The sequence below is a fragment of the Kogia breviceps genome, chromosome 2 (assembly GCF_026419965.1).
Source record: "Kogia breviceps isolate mKogBre1 chromosome 2, mKogBre1 haplotype 1, whole genome shotgun sequence".
NCBI lineage: Eukaryota > Metazoa > Chordata > Mammalia > Artiodactyla > Physeteridae > Kogia > Kogia breviceps.
This window is the reverse complement of record NC_081311.1, coordinates 129885000-129905171: the sequence shown is the minus strand read 5'-3', so window position 1 is coordinate 129905171 and position 20172 is coordinate 129885000. Positions and strand designations below refer to the sequence as shown.

The following is a 20172-nucleotide window of genomic DNA, read 5'->3' as shown; positions in this document are numbered from 1 at the left end:
TTCTCTCATGCAGCTTACAGCTGAAAACCGTCTCTGGTGAGAAGAGAAGGCTTCTCTGAGGAGGTGGCATTTGTTATCAGACCTGAATGAAATAAGAAAGCCAGTCCTGCAAAGATTTGGGGAACAGTTGCTGCAGACTGAGAGAACAGCAAATGTCAAGGCCCTGAAGAGGGACAAGTTTGGTATGTTTGGAGAGTATCAAAAAGGTCATTGTGACTGGAACATAGTAGAGAGAGAGTGACAGGAGATGTAGTCAGGGGACCAGGTGACAGAGGGACTAATAGGCCATGGTAGGTATTATGGATTTTATCCTAAGTGATGGAAAAGCCTTTGGACAGTTTTGAGTAAGGGAGTGTTGTGAGCTGATATATTTGTTGCTAAGTTAAGAATAGAAGTAGGGAGACTATAATAGTAATATTGGAGAGCAATATCTTGAACTAGTGAGGTAAAAAGCAGTAATAAGTGTTTTGAATTAAGGAAAGAATGAGGAAGAATGGTTGGCAGGATAGATTGGATGGGAGGTGTGAGATAAAAAAGGAACCAAGGAAAACTCAGTTCTGTGTGCTTGGACAAGTCATGTATCCTCCCCAATATCTATTTTCCTGAGTATATAATGAGAAATACCTCTTTCCCACTTCTGTGAAGGAATTGTTATGAGGATCTGATGAAATAATACATGAAAGCTAATTATGAATCTTAAAACACCATTAACATTGTATTACTTTTTAACACTAAACATTTAAAAGTTCACCTTAAATTAAATCATACCTTGTTAATAAAGAGATTTCTAAAAGCTTAGATTTGACAGGAGTAAGAACTCTAACCCATATATAGCTTAGGAAATAGTTTAAATTATAACTTCCCCTGGGTTTATAGTGTATAGTTCCTTTCCAATGATATTTTCAATCTTTAATAGTTTTGACACGGTTCATAAGGATTAGCATGAGGCAACTTCTCCTATTAATTGATAATAAGTAGATGATGTTCTGGCCATAGACTGAACTGCTAATCTAATCATAGAGAAAAAGGTAAACAATACCTGGCTGTCTTTTGTTTTGTAGTATATTTAAGACACTGTGATTCTCCTCTCGGTAAATATTTGAAAACAAATAAAACTAACCCAAATGACCTATAGTTTATTTACTAATATGTTATATTATGTTAATCCTGGGGTGTTGTTGATTATAACAAAACATAATTTACCATACTATAATAAATAATGACCTATCAATAAACTCCAGGTGTTTTACGCTTATTTGTGTCATGCTAATTGTACTTTTCCTGACAATTTTAGATTAATTTAAATATGACTTATGGCATCAAGAAAGACAAATATTCTAAACAAACTTTTTAGTTTCTGAAATTACTTACTCAAGTATGATTCAGCTGAATGCTATTTCTGTTTTCTTATTGCAGATTTCTCAACAGTTATGTCACAAGATTGACCACATTGATCGCAGTAAGACTAAAATGATAATTAAGCTTTTAAGGATGTTTTGTTTTCTCTGAGAATGAGATTAAGTTAGAAAATATTTATGAGTTTAAATTGTTATTCTTTCTTTCAAGGGCCAAATAAATGTTTACATTTAATGATTCACATCTCACACTCTAGTTATTTAAACACTTATTTAAATGATTTTAGAACATTTTAAATGAAAATTACACTTAATTTATAACTGAAATTATATGCCTAATTATACTAACATATTTCAGTGTGAATCATAATCTGAACATCATCTTTTTAGTTTCTGTTTTTATTAAAATATGGCATGAAACATTTAAGGTGACTTCACATTAGGAAAAAAATTACAAAAATAAAATTACTTGGGACTGTAATCACATATTAAGGAAAGACTGTGAAAACAGCATCGAAAGGAATCTTAGACTTCTTGATTACATTTTTCATTGATATTTAAATGATTTATAAACAGTCTTCCAAATATGGAGAGTTGTTGAAAAGGATAGTTCTCTTAAGAAACTGAACTTTTCCTCTTTAATTTTATTTAAAGTGTTAATTTCTACTGTGTATGAGGAAATATGTACTTAAAGAAAAACTTTATCCAAGGCCTTGATGTACATTATTAGAAAATTCTAACTATTAAAATCTGAATTGCAGTGTTGAAATTTTACAGCATTTTTGAAAACTCCTTTTAAGTAACAGAGGAAGAAAATTGAGTAAATTATTTACTCAGTTAATCTGCTTCTTAAATCCCGTTTTAATTGTTCATTTAGAAGCAGTAATTATCAGAAATGTTATTCCGTGTATATAAAATCTTAATGTTTTAACATTTTTTTGGAAAACTGGTACATTTGTTAAATTTAACATTTTTCAGAGGCCAGAGACAACTTTTATTTTATTTTTAAGGGCTTTATCATCATCATTGAGTCTACAGATGTTTATGGCATGTTCATTTTCCTAAGGGAGCATTTTAGCTATCTCTGATTTGTTGCTCTTTGCTTGTTTGTTTTTTCTTAATCAGAACTTTATTGCCCTAACTGAATGGTTTACAACAAAATATTAACATATTTCTGTAGTAACCTTCTGTTTTGCATCTAATGTTTTATAATCAAGGAAGTTAAAATTAGCATTGGATGAAAAAGGTGGTTTTTTTAAATTTAAAAATGCTAACTCTCAGTACATTTTTAGGGTAATATTAAGAGAACACTTAGTTGCAACTGTTCTGAATTCAAGAATTTCGGGAAGAGAGGTGGTGTTCAATAATATTAGATGTTAAATAAGTTAAAAATTAAGAAGTATTCATTTGAGAGTTTCATAAGTGACTGATAATAGAAATCCTGTGTAATAATATCCGGGTTGTGAGGCTTTCTCTAGTTCCTTGAGTCAAGAAGAGGGTAGATTTCATCACTGATTCAGGCTGAGGGTATTGAGAGAGTAGTTCAAATGTTGACCATGGGACTGGAATAAAATGAGGCCAGGGAAGGGCTGATATATTCAGAGAAAATGGAGAAAGACTAGTCAGAGGTAGATAAGCTGGTGAAATGAGATGATAAAGAACTGAAAGAGTAGAATGCTGTGGTTAGGGAGGTGCTATTATAGATTGTTTCAGAGCTGGAGCTGAAGTATTCATATATAATATATACCTTATATATTTTTTTCTTCAGAAATTTTCAGAACTCAGGAGAATTTCTGTTTTTACTCCTTACGTTACATTTCTCTGAAGTGTCAAGATCTTCTAAGTGATCTCTTTTCCTCCAGGCCATCATCAATTCTGTTGAAGCCTATATATGATCCTCAGTTGAACTTTATTAAAGCGTTGCTCTGATTCTTTTATTTCTCTACCTGAAGATGGTTAGTGACTTTCCATTTCTTTTTTTTTTTTTTTTTTTTTTTTTTGGTATGCGGGCCTCTCACTGCTGTGGCCTCTCCCGTTGCGGAGCACAGGCTCCGGACGCGCAGGCCTAGCGGCCATGGCTCACGGGCCCAGTCGCTCCGCGGCATGTGGGATCTTCCCGGACCAGGGCACGAACCCGTGTCCCCTGCATCGGCAGGCGGATTCTCAACCACTGCGCCACCAGGGAAGCCCTCCATTTCTTATAAGATCAAATTCAGGCTTTCTAACTTGGTATTCAAGACCCCTCCTCAGTTTGGCTCTAACATATTTCCCAGACAAATATCCTATTATTCAAGAAGAAGAATCCTACATTCTATGCAATGTGAACGACGTACTCCACCTTGAGTATACATTTTGTCTCCATACTTACATTCATGTCATTCCGTTTTCCTAGAATATTCTTTTTCCTTTTCAGGCTTTTATTTCTCCTGATGAAATCAAACCTCCCTTCTAAAGCCCTGTATACATGTAATCATCTCTTTGAGGCCTTTCCTAATCATCCTAATTGAAAGTGATTCTCCCTTCTTAGTAGTTTGGTGATTTTTATTATTCTTATGTAACTGATAACATATATTCCCTTGTATTCTGCATATTTTAATATGTATTTTCCAGTTGTACTCAGCAAATGAGTATTTAGCAAATGTTTGCTAGTAATCATAAGTACCCCAGAAAGAACTAAATTAATTAGTATCTTTAGTTTTCTTATATTAAAATTGAAACAAAGAAATTAATACATGCATATCCAAAATTGAACCATAGGAAGCAGGGTAGTTAGGAAAGAGCGAGTTCAAGTACTGATGCCGCTGTAGACTGTGTATATGACCTTTAGCAAGTCAGCCTCTTTGTGTCTCAGTATCTGCAGAAAATGATTTATGCATATATTTAAAAGGATTTTTATAAATAGTAGTTACCTTTCTTCCCTCTTACTTGTTTAATGTTATGGTTTACTCCTTTATTGATATGAGAGGGGTAGGACATCAACAGTAAAGATCAGGGATATATCCAAATTTACCTCACTTACACATTGTGATCCTTTCATCTGTACGTTTTAATGTATGGATTTTTACTTTCTACATTACATATAGTAATGATAACTTTGTTGACTTACATAAGTTCCAGCAAGGAGGCTGATTAGATCTATTGATACTGTGTGCTTTTTGGGGGGTGGGAAGAATCAGACCTCACTAGAATACCAATATCTTAAAAGGCCAGAATGAACTTTAGAAAAGTTTAGGTTGTGCCACATTCCCCTTATATAACAGATGAGAAAACCAACATCCAGAGAATTTGAAGGGAAGTAACATGTATAATGGTTAAGAAGAGGAACTGGGTCAGAAAAACCTTTAAGTTTGTGCTGTAATATTTATATAGCTGTTTTGATCTTGAGCCAGTTACATAGTCTAAGATCCAGTTTTTTTGTCTCTAAAGCAGAGTAATGTTTATACATCAGGAGTGTTGTGAATATTAAATTAAAAAATGCTTATAAGAAAAGCGCAGCACAGAGGCTGACATGGTAAATTCTGCTGACCCCTGTCATAGTCATCATCATCCATCTGTAAAGTTACTTGCCCAAAGTCACATAGTGTGAGATCCTGATCCAAACCTGGTTTTGCTTTACTCTAGGCATATAGATTGGAAAGAACATATGTTCAGGGACATGTAACTATTTTAGTTCAATATTGTTGAAATGTAAAATTTGAGGAAGTAAATGAGCCTAAAGGTCAGATCTTATAGGAGTTTACAAACCGAGAAGTTTGGTAAGTGCTAAGTACCTAGCGAAGTTTCTTTTTTTTTTTTTTTTTTTGTGGTATGCGGGCCTCTCACTGTTGTGGTCTTTCCCGTTGCGGAGCACAGGCTCCGGACGCGCAGGCTCAGCGGCCATGGCTCACGGGCTTAGTTGCTCCGCGGCATGTGGGATCTTCCCGGACCGGGGCACGAACCCGTGACTCCTGCATCGGCAGGCGGACTCTCAACCACTGCGCCACCAGGGAAGCCCCGAAGTTTCTTTTAATGTTAATCATTTTAATATTACTTACGGTTTTTCCATTAAATATTTTTAAAAGAAATATATTTTTATACAAGCATTTAGGAAGGAAGAACAAAACTATTATTTATTTATTCACGGATTAAGATACTAGGTGATTTCTATTTGAGCCTTTAACAATTTTAGAAGACATATTATTACATTTTACAGATGGCTAAACTGAGACTCAGAAGAGTCAAGTGTCTTTCCCAGTGTAGTAGTTAAGTCGTTATTTGGAAAGTACAAAAATCAACCATTTAGGGCTGCGGAGCACAGGGTCCGGACGCGCATGCTCAGCGGCCATGGCTCACGGGCCCAGCCGCTCCGCGGCATGTGGGATCTTCCCGGACCGGGGCACGAACCTGTGTTCCCTGCATTGGTAGGCGGACTCTCAACCACTGCGCCACCAGGGAAGTCCTGGTTTGGTGTTTTTTAATTGTAATCAGCAAAGTCTAGCACCTAGACCATTAGGTCAGTATTTTATGAATTAAAGTGACTTGAAAGTTAATCTGGTTAATAAATTATTCTTTTCCCCTCACACTTTCTAGAACACCAATGCACACATCTGCTGTGAGATGTATAAGACAAAGAAATGTGTACACTAAATATTTAGTATTAAAGTATTGTTGTTAAAAATTTTCTTAGGTATGATAGCAGTATTGGGCTGTTTGTTTATGTAGCACAAGTCTGTGCCAAGAAGCATAAGCATCTTTGTCAAAAGCTGAGCTTGAGGAATAAAAGTGCATTCACCAATCACTTATTTTCTTTTTACTTGGCACCTCTGATGAAAGAGAATTTGCTAAAGGGGGTGACAAAGCATTTAGCCTGATGTCATTATTACAAATAAAATATAATTTCATGATTTTACTAACCATAATTCTCCTACAAAAAAAGATCACTATTGTGTCATACTTTCTCAATATTCAGTGTTTGTTTCACAGAGATGTGGGAGGTTCAGGGGAATAAAAACTAACATTTCTAGAACCTCTATAAAAGTGATGATGGTGATGATGGTGGTGGTGGTGGTGGTGGTGATAGTCAACATTTAAGTGCTTAATTATGTACTAGGCACTCTTTTATGAGTTTATTGTTTTAACTTATTTCATCTTCCTAGCTTCATGAGAGAGGTATCCTCATTTTACTTTTGAGAAAACTGAGTTATAGAGAGGTTAAGCAAGTTGCCCAGGGTCACATGGTTATTAATCAGTGAAGTTCAGAGTTCAAATTCAGACAGTTTGACATGTAGCCCATGTCTTTACTATGCTACACTACTTCTCTTTTTGCAATGGTACCAGGTGCTATTAATATTTATCTCATTAATTTCATTTATCTGGGAATGTCTTAATTTCTCATTCTTTTCCAAAGTTTAGTTTTGCCAGATATAGAATCCTTGGTTAACAGTTGTTTTTCGTTTAGCACTTTAAATATGTCATCCCACTGCCTCTGGCCTCCATGCTTTCTGATAAGAAATTGGCTGTTAATTTTATTGAGGACTTCTTGTACATGACAAGCTGCTTCTCTCTTGCTGCTTCCAAGATTCTATCTTTATCTTTCAGCAGTTTGACTATAATGTATCTTGGCATGATTCTCTATGAGTTTCTCCTACATGGAGTATATTGAGCTTGTTGGATGTGTAGATTCTCCTTTTGTTCATACATCATTTTCTGTGTTTCCTTTTGTTCTTTGTCCATGGTGTCTTTTAACAATTTTAAACATATTTAAGACAGGGAATTTGTTGCTAGTACACCTCCCCTACAAGAAATGAAAAAGGTAGTTTTTCAGGCTGAAATGAAAGGACACTAGACAGTAACTAAGAGCCATATGAAGAAATAAAGAACTCCAATAAAGGTAACTACATAGGTAAATGGGTAAAGAACATAGTACTTGAAAGGAAAGAAGTTACTCAGCATAACTAGAGTACAGAGAGCAAAGATTATGGTTTGAAATTAACAACCAGAAGATATAGAACATAGTAGAATAAGGTAAGGACTTTTTTCCTTTACCTTAATATCAATGAGCAGTGTTTGACTACCAAATTTAAGAAATATTTAAGAAATTATAAGCTTGAACTTCTGTGACCTGAAATTGTTCTTTACTTTATGATTTCAGCAGATGATAACTAAATGCCTACTGTGTTTGAGGGATGTGATTTTACCCTTTCCAAATGCAGTCATGGTTATATCAATTTTGTTAGCTCTGTTTGTGACCTGTTGCTTCTCAGTAAACAGGTGAACCCACACAGTGTTCAATGGTGACCATTAGAACAAACATATATCTGATCTGTTCTTATGATTTCTTTCACCTTTCAATTCCTGTCCTCTAAGGGAGAATTAATAATGAAGGCTAATTATGTGCCAGATAGTTTCCAAGTATCATTTTATCTTAGACTTATTGATGTTAAGTAACTGCTCCAAGTTGACATCATTAGTTATGGTCATAACTGGGATTCAGGTTCGTATTTCTCTAACTAAAGACAATAATGTTTCTACTATAATTTAGTCAAAGAATATAAAACTAATTTGTGTTCAAGAGACCTGAGTATATATACTTAGAAATAAAGTACATAATGCTCAATAAATATTTGTTAGCTGATTGAATGACAGAAGCAGAATTATGGGAGAAAAGAATTCTAGAATCAGCCGGTATGTGCCCCGAGGTGATTTTCTAAGACAAATTCTTCAAACAACTCATATACTGCCTTTCTCTCTCTTATTTAATTATCTTTAGTTTTGTATACCTTAGTTACAGTATTGATAATCAGTAAGGAAAGAGACATGATGTATGCTGTCAAATGGAAAATTGCTTGTTCTCAAATATTCTATCTAATAAAATATTCCCTAGTTAGGGATTGTGAGTCTTTCATTTGGTCAATCAATATATTATATGCTTCACATTCAGTCAGTCACTCATTCATTTGTTCATTCATTCAACAAACATTTATGGAACACTGACATATTCTACCATCTACCGGTTGGGGATGCTATGGTCAATAAGACAAAGTTCCTTCTGTATTCAGTTTACTTTCTAGTAGGAGAACAGAAGTAAAGAAATAAATAAAATATTTTCAAATATTGATAAGAGCTCCAAAGGAGGGGGAAAAGTAAGGAAAATGTGGTAGCGTACACGGTGGGGGGCAGGGTAGAATGAAGGGCAAAATACATATGAAAGTTTGGAATGACCTCCATGAGGAGGCAATGCTTGTGTTGAGAAATGAATCACCAGAAGGAGCCAGCCACGTGAGGATCTGAGGAACTGGGAATCACAGTGCCAAAGGAGCTAGGACACTGTGTGCTTGGGGAATTGAGGTAGACAGATGTCACTGAAACTAGTTAGAACTCTTTCTAATGTGAAGAGAAGCCACTTTATAATGGTTGATTTTATTTCCCCTCATCCCTTGTTTAATTTGAAAATACTACATTCAGCTTCCTATTGGAAGCTTTAAGGAGGAAAGTCTATTACATTGGTGACATTAAAGCATTATTGTAAATTCTTTATGTTTTGTGTGAATTTATATTTTTGGAGACATTCTACCGTCTTATTCCTAAATTAAATACCATTACTATTGTAGTTAAGAAGTTTCTATCATCTTAAAGAGAAATTCATGGATATTCATTATTCCTTTTGAATTACTTAGGAAATTTATAAACATGGAAAATATACTGTCCCTCTTCTCTTCTTTGAGAGCTTACAGTCTAGTGGAAAAACTGACACAAAAACCAGTCATTACATATGTGGAGGATGTCACAATAGAGGTATATGTATAATATTTTTTGAATATAGAAAGGATGGTGTGATCCCTGGGAGTGGGAAAGGCCTCATCAAAAATACTCATTCTGGGCTTCCCTGGTGGCACAGTGGTTGAGAGTCTGCCTGCTAATGCAGGGGACACAGGTTCGATCCTTGGTCTGGGAAGATCCCACATGCCGCGGAGCAGCTGGGCCCGTGAGCCACAACTACTGAGCCTGCGCGTCTGGAGCCTGTGCGCCTCAACAAGAGAGGCCCACACACCGCGATGAAGAGTGGCCCCCACTTGCCACAACCAGAGAAAGCCCTCGCACAGAAACAAAGACCCAACACAGCCAAAAATAAATTAATTTTTTAAAACAAGTAACAAATGTTCAAGTACAATTGGTGTCTTAAAAAATACTCATTCTATAAAAATGCTCATTCTACAAAGATTTTCATCCTGCTTTCTAAAAAATAAATAAAGTTTATTTATTTATTTATTTATTTATTTATTTATTTATTTTTGGCTGCATTGGGTCTTCACTGATACTCGTGGGCTTCTCATTTTGGTGGCCTCTCCTGCTGCGGAGCACGGGCTCCAGGTGCGCAGGCCTCGGTAGCTGTGGCTCGCGGTCTCCAGAGCGCAGGCTCAGCAGCCGTGGCTTACGGGCCCAGTTGCTCCGAGGCATGTGGGATTCCCCCCCCCCGACCAGGGATCAAACCGTGTCCCCTGCGTTGGTGGGTGGATTCCCAACCACTGCATCACCAAGAAAGCCCTCATCCTGCTTTTTGAAGCATACTAGGTGCCAGGTATCAGTATTTGAACAGGGATGCTTATGGTGCAAAAAGATCTTTACAGAGAGTTTATGATTTCCAGCAATATAGCAAAATAAATAAGTGGTATTTAACTTATACACTAGAAAGTCAAATTTCTCTTCTAAGTGGAGGGTGAAAAATCATTATGGTGCTCTTTATTACTGTTGCCCTTTTCCCCTTCTGTTTTCTCTCACCCTTTATCTTCCATTTTTGTAAGTATACCTGCAGTAGGAAGATAAAATGTTAAAAGTTTTGAAGGAAGTCTTCACAACAAGTTTCATTTTTTGTTTTTGTTTTGTTTGTTTTTTGAAGGGGGTGTGTGATTGTAAGAAGAGAATTGATTTATTTCTGAACTGGTAATAACATCTTCTGAGGTCCTCAGCTGGTAGCTTAGATCTTTCAGTGGTGAAAGCAGGCATTCTTTTCTTCTTCCTGATCTTAGGAGGAAAGCTCTTGGTCTTTCACCATTTACTGTGATGTTAGCTATGGGTTTTCCAGAATGCCCTTCTTATGTTGAGAATGTTCCCCTATATTACTTACTAGTTTTCTGAGTGTTTTTTAAATCATGAAAAATTGGTGGATTTTGTCAAACGTTTTATCTGTGTTGGTTGAGATACTCATGTGATTTTTTTCCCCCCTTCGTTCTGGTGTGGTATGTTACATTGATGGATTTTCTTGTATTGAACTATCTATTTATTCTTAAAACTTATTTGCCTTCTCAATTAAGCCTTTCCTTATACTCCCAAATTGAATAAAATGTCACTGTGCTCCTCTCTAGGATGGAGAACCGTGACTATCTTTTATTATTTCCTTTAGCTCCTGTTTATAATTTATTTGCTTATGTCATTTTTAATATTTTTAAAATCTCTTAAACCTTGTTTATAATAATGTATAACCTTATGAATCTCTTTGGGAAATATAATCTCTAATCAGTTTTTGTATAACATATCATAAGTTGATTTTCAGTAAAAATGCTATATGTTTGATCAGTACATCAATAAATATAATATCATTTGAATTTAATCTTTGATAATTTTTTTAATATATAAAGACAATCTTTTTCTACTTTGCAAGGGTAGAAAATGAACTATTTTATTTTATTAATAAATTTATTTATTTATTTATGGCTGCGTTGGGTCTTCGTTGCTGTGCACGGGCTTTCTCTAGTTGCGACAAGTAGGTGCTACTCTTCGTTGCAGTGCGTGGGCTTCTCATTGCGGTGGCTTCTCTTGTGGCGGAGCACAGGCTCTAAGCATGCGGGCTTCAGTAGTTGTGACATGTGTGCTCAGTAGTTGTGGCTCATGGGATCTAGAGTGCAGGCTTAGTAGCTGGGGTGCACGGGCTTAGTTTCTCCGTAGCATGTGGGGTCTTCCCGGACCAGTGATCAAACCCGTGCAAGGGACACAATTTTAATTAATTTATTAATTTATTTATTTATTTTAAAATTTATTTTTAATTATATAAGACATACCTTATCAACTCTTAAGCCAGGCACCTCTGAATAAGCACCTGAGGGTCTTTTCTTTTTTTTACTGTGATAAAAATGCGTAACATAGAATTTACCATCTTAACCATTTCTGATTGTACAGTTCAATAGTGTTAAGTATATTCACACTGTTTTGCAACCAATCTCCAGAACTTTTTCATTTTGCAGAACTGAAACTCTATACTCATTAAACAATCCCCATATTCCCTGCCTCTAGCCCTTGGCAACCACCATTCTACGTGCTGTTTCTATGAATTTGATTACTCTAAGTACCTCATATTAGTGGGTTTATAAAATATATTTTTTGTAACTGGCTTATTTCACTTAGTATTTATAATGTCCTTGAGACATTCAACCATATTGTAGCATGTGTCAGAATTTCCTTCCTTTTTAAATATATATATTGCATCATATATATATATACCACATTTTCTTTATCCATTCATCCTCCAGTGGACACAAGTTGCTTCCAACTCTTCACTATTTATTGTGATATTAGCATTTTAAAATGACATTTAAAAAAAAAAAGACATTTTTATTTGGTTTATTAAGCATAGGTTTAAATGTAACAGTGTTACAACAATTTAAAAGTTCAAAATTGCTTTCATTTGCTAATGTTTGAAGTTCTTACAGTATCAATAAATATACTAGTTTAGTTTTTTTTTTTTAATATTTATTTATTTATTTAGTCTGCACTGGGTCTTAGTTGTGGCTCGTGGGATCTTCCTTGTGGCATGCGGAGTTCTTAGTTGCAGCATGCATGCGGGATCTAGTTCCCCACCAGGGATCAGACCCGGACCCCCTGCACCAGGAGCACAAAGTCTTACCCACTGGACCAACAGGGAAGTCCCACGCTGGTTTAGTTTTATAAATTTTGTCCTAATTCAGAAAAAGATAATTGCATCCAGTTTGGCTGTTCATTTTAAAGAGAATTATCATTACAGTTTTTCATCTTTACATTGGTTTTTGAAATAATAAAGGCATTTCGAGGTGCTGTATAAGATATTTTTTTCAATTTATTTTATATTTTATTTATTTTTGTCTGCATTGGGTCTTCGTTGCTGTGTGCGGGCTTTCTCTAGTTGTGGCGAGCAGGGGCTACTCTTCATTGCGGTGCGCAAGCTTATTGTGGTGGCTTCTCTTGTTGTGGAGCATGGGCTCTAGGAGCGCAGGCTTCAGTAGTTGGGGCATGCGGGCTCAGCAGTTGTGGCTTGTGGGCTCTAGAGCGCAGGCTCTGTAGTTGTGGCACATGGGCTTAGTTGCTCCGTGGCATGTAGGATCTTCCTGGACCAGGGCTTGAACCTGTCTCCCCTGCATTGGCAGGAGGGTTCTTAACCCTTGCACCACCAGGGAAGCCCTGTATAAGAATTTTGATGAGATGAATGCAGTTGGAATTTGGTGAAGATCTTGGGATGATTTTGCTGAATTGTCATTTTATGTCCTTATTGGCTTTCATTTCTTTGTTAATGCACTTCATGCTTCTATTCTTTAACAAATTAAAAAATGTAAAAAAGCATCAAAACCTTCATGGCAACTATGCCAGTGTTCATAGGGATTGAGTATCATGAGCATCCTTAACAGTTGTCGCTCATTACCATACCTGATATACATTTAGGGTTCTCAGCCTATTCTCTTTTGCGTCTTGAGAAAGTTATATTTTCTTTGTTATTAAAAATAGATTTTTAAGCTCACTATTACCTCATTTAAAAATATGAACACTATGAAACTATGCATGAAACTCCTTGAGAAGTTTTTAACTAACAGTATTCAGTTGTAAGCTCTTTGTGGACAAAACTATGTTATTCACACATGTCTGTTCACAGTGTTGGAGCTTAAGCCCTCAAACTTGTTTCCAGTAAGTATTTGTTGGATTGAGTAGGTTTCTAAATGTGTATGTATAGTTATTTACACACGTATTCAGCAAATCTGTATATAATTTTACCCATACTGTGATCCAGTTACCTTCTATTAATTTTTCTTGTCTAAGGCACCATTTAAAGAGGGATTAATATATGAGGACTTGGGGACCAAACCAATTATCAAATCACTGTAGTAGCAATAACTCATTTAGACTGTTGCCACACAGATATCCTCAGCAATGTTTAAGGAAGCTACTGGACAACTGCAGTAACTCCAGACCACTTTTCACTGTGGATTTCACTTGGAGAGGTGGGAAAAGAGTTGATTTTATTTTAGTGAACTATTAAGAGGATATCATATATTTGAAGAGAGTTGAGTTCATTATTATCTGCAGTTGTACTATAAGTAACACTATTTTTAATCCATTTTCTTTGTCTATTTTAAGTATTGTATTGTGATCATTTTTGCATACTGAATATTGGACTTATTAGGGAAACTAGAGGTTTAGTCTTCAAATAAAATAAACGTATATTTTAATAAGAAAGATGTCATCTTGTAGATCGAAGTCTATGAGTGCATAGAAATATTTTTCCCAAAGAATAAAAATTTACCACACTGTAACATGTGTAGCACCTGCCAATGTAATTATATCATTAGTTTAGTATAATGTTAATATTAAGTACTGAGAAATCAATAGTAATAAGCTCTGATATGCTGTTTCAATTATTTATTGTAAGCATACTTAATGGAAGAAATAAGGCGTTACTAGAAGTTAACTTCCCTCTTGTATTTGTTAAATTTAAGTACTTTCCTGAAAAATATTAAAGCTATAACAATATAAAAATTATTTTAGAATACAAATTATTTCAGAATATGATTTAATTGTAATTTAACGTTTAGAAAAAAATTGTTTTATTTTGTTTCACACATACCTCTAGAAGCACACTTTATAAATCCTCCATATGTTTTGAATCATGACATTGGGATAAATATAACATTCTTTTCTTGAAATTATGAGTAATCATTGTATAAAAATAAGTATGAAATATGAATAAAATTTTGATTTGATTGTGGCTTCTCTTTTTAAGAAACTTTCTAAGAATATTTTCTCCTTTAACCAAAGTTTATATCCATTATGTTTTTTAGATTGCACTTTGGGGTTCATTTAACCTTTGAAATAATGTTAAGCTATGATTTTCTTTGTATGTGGGTTAGTCTATATCAAAAGGCAACTTTTTATTATTTTACATACATTCATTTTACCTCACCAATAAAGTTATTTTAAGCTTAAACATGGAAACTATTCTGTTTTGGTTTTCCCTTAGTTCCTAGTAAAAGGTGTTTAATGAGTTAGCCAATGAGTAATGTAGGATCAAAAGTATAAGGTTAGTTCTGAAATTGCTGCTTTTGCCTTTAGTTTTGTAGCACTTGTGTTTTGGTTGTACCTGTAGGTGAAAATAAACATTTAAATAATTTTTTGGTTGAATTACTTTGTATTTCTCAACTTTTCATATGTACACAAAATGTTAAATCTTCAATCAGTCAGGATTAAGACTATTTCAAAAGATTGCCTCTACAACTTCAAGTTTATTCAGAAATTAATATGATGTGTTATATATAAAACTGAAAAGAATCTTAAAATCATATTATGTTCAGTACTCTCATTTTAGAAAACCAAACCTTAGAGTGATTGGCTGGATGTTACACAGCCAGTTTATGGCAGAGACTCCAGCATCAGTAGCTACTACCTAATCCAGTTCTTTTTCTGAAAATTAGATGATTTTATTTCTTTTTAATGTATTATATATTTCTTTCATATTATTTTAGAAAGAAGATCATGTTTCAGGTCTATTTCTGTTAATAGTATCACTATTTCCCACATCATTATATGAATGCTGTTATCATTTTGCATTACTCTCCTTCCTCTGGCTCTAGATAATCCAAACTTAAAAGTTGCTGTGTTCTATCTTCAGTATTTTTTGCATTCTTTGTCTTCCTGTCATTCCTACCACAACCCTATTTAGGTCATGTTTAGATTGCTCTATTGGTTTATTTACTAGCTTCTCTGTCTTCAGGATCATGTCTCCTCTTCTTACTGATTATGGCTAACATTGCCATATTAACATACCTGAAATCATGATTTCTTTTTCCGTGTCTTTGTTTATAATATTCCATTTTTTTGTGAAGATTCTTTTTCTACCTCTGCACATATATTCAAATGCTGTACATCCTTCAAGACCCAATTCAAATCTAATTTCCTTTTCAAGACTAGCCATATCTACCTAAAGGAAGTACCCTTTGAAAATTTAGGGTCAGTTAGTATGTGTAATCATCTGACGTCTAGACTCATGGTATCCTATTATCATAGCGTGCTAGAGCAGGAAGAGACTTTAGATATCACTTATTCTAGTCATCTCACTTTACAGGTGAGTAAGTGGTTTTTCTAGATAAATGACTAAGTACTTGGAGGGTTCAGAGCAAAGATGTAATTAGACTTGTCTCCTAACCTGTAATCCATAATTTCTTCTTGTGTAACACACTTCCGCTCACTGTAAAATACCTTGTCTTTTTATAAAGTCTTTCATGAGTACGTTTATTATTTCCTCTACTTGAGGCTGAGAATCTTGTTGTAAACTTTTTTATACTCCCCTTAATGTTTTGCACAGAGTAGGTCTTAATTCATTATTTACTTTGTAGAGAAGCAATATTGTAAGTAAGGTTATTTCCATTTTTATAAATATTCATGATTAAGTATTATACTGCCTTTTCTTTTTTTTTTTTTTGGCTGCACTGTGTGGCATGTGAGATCTTAGTTACCCGACCAGGGATCGAACCCATGCCCCCTGCAGTGGAAGCACGGAGTCTTAACCGCTGGACCACCAGGGAAGTCCCTATACTGCTTTTGTTTAAAAGGAATGGAAGAAGAATTTTTAATAGTTTTTGGCAGTTTGCATCTATTTCCACTAAAAAATAATAGGAAACAACAAAATATAATTGAAAAATTTTCTCTTTCATCGCTAAGTAAATGGGTTTCACCTGTTTACAATGTAAAGCACACAGTTTCGAGTGCAAAACTAAATTTCATCAACATTTCTTCATTGCTTTAATGTTCTCAATTTTTAAGGAAATAAAATGTTTTATATGAAATCATCTTAGAGCAGATTATATTAAATGGAAACATGATATAGTTCTGTTGTCTTAGTTGAAAACTACCTAGTACAGTCTTTTCAGGTTTTAAAGTTTTATGAATATATCTGATTGAAAGCAAGTAAGTAAAGCAACAAGAATTTTAGCAAATATATGCACTTTAAAATTCCTTTACAATTCAGCATGAATAAAAATGGTACATTAGAGGGTAGTTTAAATACCTATCAGGTGAATAAAGCATGGGCTTCATGCTTATAGTTGGGGATATATGTATCTTCTGCATTAGATGTATTACAGAGGTGATGTCAAGGTGAAAGCAAGCTTGCAGAATGGTTGGTAATCATTGATATTCTGACTTGGAGGCTGTAAATGGCTCAGTGGCAGATGGAGTCTTTGTCAAGGAAGAAAAATGGCAGCTTTGGAGCATCATAGATGTATTGCTAGCAGCTCAGCACACAGTCTGTGACCTTCTAGTATTCAGGAGTCTTTCTTATGCGCTAATAAATTGTCCTCAGCTTTTATTCACCTAACGTAGTTAAACAGTACTTATCATATTTCAGTACAAATTGAGGTGTTTTGTTACAGAGAAATAGAAATATGTTTTATTATCTAGTTCTTAAAGAAGTAAGCTTTTAAGGGAACAGGCATTTCTTGGAATCAGAAATATTTCTCAGTTAGTTTGCAAGGGTAAAAACAATAGAATTTAACTGAAAAAGTATATTTTTAGAATCACAGAATATTAAAGCTAGAAAATATGTTAAAAATCCTAGACAAACTTTCTCATTTTACAGATGAAGGAACTGAGTCTCATAGACTGTGATTCAACCAAGGTCATTAAACTAGTTCATGAAAAACGTTAGGTGACTCTTAGATTATGACTTGTTATACATATAAAACGGCTTTAGTTATGAAGGTAAAAGAAACTAGTCTCTTTGAATAAAACTTAGAATACTACAGAGTACACCTACTTATTCATGACCACTGCATATGAGCATACATAATTTTAGAGACTTTAATTTACTATTTAATTGCACGTATTTTTATTGGAAAGAATTCAAGTTTTTCATTTTAATCATTGCTAGATTGCTGTACAGAAAAATTTTTGTTGAATGAAGAGTTTATACCTGGGTCAAATATGTATCTTTGTGTTGATTTATTTGTGTATTTTTAAAGGTTCTTTTAGTGATAGCATTTCATATTAAAATATTTGAGGGTTTTGTAGATTTTGTACTGGAATGTTTTGAATGAAATATTGTTGCATGTATCCGTGAGAAATCCAGTTTTTAGAGGAATATAGATCCCTATGAGAGTGTACTAACATGTGGAGTATATTCAATTGGACAGCTGACTTATACTGAAGAGTAGTAAGTCATGGCTAAAATTAAAAGTGGAAGCATTACACACGTAAAACCTACTAAAGCATTTGACAGTTGCTAAAGTTATAGAAAGGAATCTCTGTACATCATGGAAGAAAACTACCCTTTGTTCTAGAAGGTCAAGGTTGCTGTACAAATTGCTTCAATTTGTAGTCTTTCTTAAGCCAGTGTCTAAACAAGTAAACTTAAAGAGAAATTTAACAATTATTCAAAATAATGTCCATGCATTTTCTAAAGATAAAATTATACAATTTTACAATTGTTTTTGATTAGGAGAAAAATTTGAAAGGTTAGGGCTGAAAGGTCCCAAAATCTTGAAGTAAGTTTTTTTTTCTTTTGGGTTTTTGTTTTTGTTTTTAAGGATAAAACTGGTTAGACCTTTTAGATAGAAAGTGGCCATAAAAAATATTAACCATAACATCATAAAGAAGAATACTATTCCTATCAATGGATATGTTGATATGTAGCTATTCACCTATAATCTACTTTGATATGAAGTAAATACACTCAGATAGAGGTTAAATGATGGTTACTAAATTATTCAATAACTAATGTTTGGGTGCCTAGTACATGCAAATGCTGAGGATAAGGCAGTGAACAAAACAGACTGTGCAAACATGGGGCTAACAGTCAATGAGCGAAAGAGATAACAGTTAATAAACTAATATTTACTATATTAGATGGCAATCAACACTATGAAAAAAGATGAAGCAAATTAAGAGTCATGAGTGCCAGGGTTGTGAGGTTAGTATTTGTTATGGGGTGGTTGGTGAAGCCCTTCCTAAGAAGATGACAGTTTAACAGAATTCTTAGGAAAATGAAGGAGCAAGTCATGCATATATCTGGGTGATGACTCTTCCAAAGAAAATAGCCAGTGCCAAGACACTGAGGAAGATTGTACTTGGCATATTCCAGTAACAATAAGGAAACCAGTGTGTCTGGAGTGGTGTGAGTAATGAAAGGGAGTAATAAATGAAGCTAGAGAGATTTCACATAGACATACATTTAAGAATTAAGTTTTTTTAAAAAAAGAGAATATTGAAAAAAATTATGCTGTAAGCTTAACTAAAGCTCATATTGTTGCTAAACCAGTGGTCCCCAAAATAGTTTTGCTAGAGCCTTAGTTGTGTAGAGTGAGTATTGCTTGATAAAAAGATTCCATGTTCAAGTAAGTTTGGAAAACTTAGGGTTAATGTTAAACAAAGTTAAACAGGTTTTGTTTTGTTTAACAACTGTTAAGGCACATCTTTTAATATACTAACATGTTTTGTGAATCTCTAATCTTTGACCCTTCCTTCAAAGAACCTCTTAAGAGGAGCTAGTGTTTTTCAATGCTTAGGGTAAATGCTGTATTATATAATCCTACAGATTAACTATTGGTTACTAAAAAGATTTTCCACAATCGCTGTTTCATAACCTCTATGCTCCTTAAGCCAACATTTCTCTCTGCCTGCTTTTTCAGTAAAGACATTTCTTTATTGTTTTCCTAAATAATTCTCAAATCCATCCTTTTTTCTCTATTCGTGATGCCTAAATCTTTATGTAGGTTTGCATCATGCCTCACCTGGGCTATCACAGTAGCCTCCTGACTGGTGGCTCTGCCTCTAGTCTTGCTGTGTCCAGATTCAGCGTCCTCTTCAGTGACCATTTAAATGGCATCACACATCTAACTTGATTATTCACCTGCTTAAAATCCTTTTACAGAATAAAATTTTAATCTCATTTACAGGGCATATGATATCTTCTACAGTCTCTCCTATCTACATCTAAAATTTTGCCTAAATTTCCCATACTTCGTATTCCCAACTTTGAAACCACTTATACTTCCTCAAAGCAGGCAGTGGGTATATAGTCTTTTTGCCTTTGTTCAGTGCTATTATTTCTTTCTGACATAGCCTTCCCTCTGTGAGTAGCCTAATTTCTTCATTCGTAAAGATTTAGAGCAGACATACTCTTCTTGAAGAATACTCTCAACTTCTTCCTGTCTAAGTCAGGTACACTGATGTACAATTCTGCCAAAGCACTTAAAACAGTGAAGTAAAACTATGTGTTTTCTCCATTCTCTATATCCTGTACCTTGTATCTGTATCTTAAGTGCTTCATACTTTAAGTAGATACCCAATAAATGTGGCAAATTACTCTACCAAGTAGTTGAAGACTTTCTTATAAACAGATCTATCAATTTCCCTCTTTTCCAGTTCAAGATCTGTTTGGATTATAGACTTAAATGTAAAACATAAAACTGTAAAACTTTTAGAAGAAAACATAAGGGAAAATCTTTCAGTCCTAACTTGGTAAAGAGTTCTTATATTGATACCTGACACAAAAAACCACAACCCTTGAAAGTAACAAAAAATCAGTAAATAGGACTTTACAAAAATTAAA

General features: G+C 34.4%; 1 protein-coding gene across 30 annotated transcripts in view; it reads left to right on the top strand.

The window, feature by feature from the left end:
• Nucleotides 1-20172, top strand: part of BAZ2B (bromodomain adjacent to zinc finger domain 2B) — a 390894-nt gene that overhangs the window by 187112 nt on the left and 183610 nt on the right. For 25 of the 30 annotated variants that reach the window (XR_010839121.1, XR_010839120.1, XM_067026151.1 and 22 more), the window contains one exon: nucleotides 1417-1459. The exons of 3 other annotated variants lie outside the window; for them this stretch is intronic. The gene's annotated coding sequence lies outside the window, so the exon portion shown is untranslated. Of the gene's footprint in view, nucleotides 1-13; nucleotides 183-1416; nucleotides 1460-20172 lie in introns of all 30 variants that reach the window. 2 more of the 30 variants (XM_067026131.1, XM_067026134.1) reach the window with 1 other exon arrangement.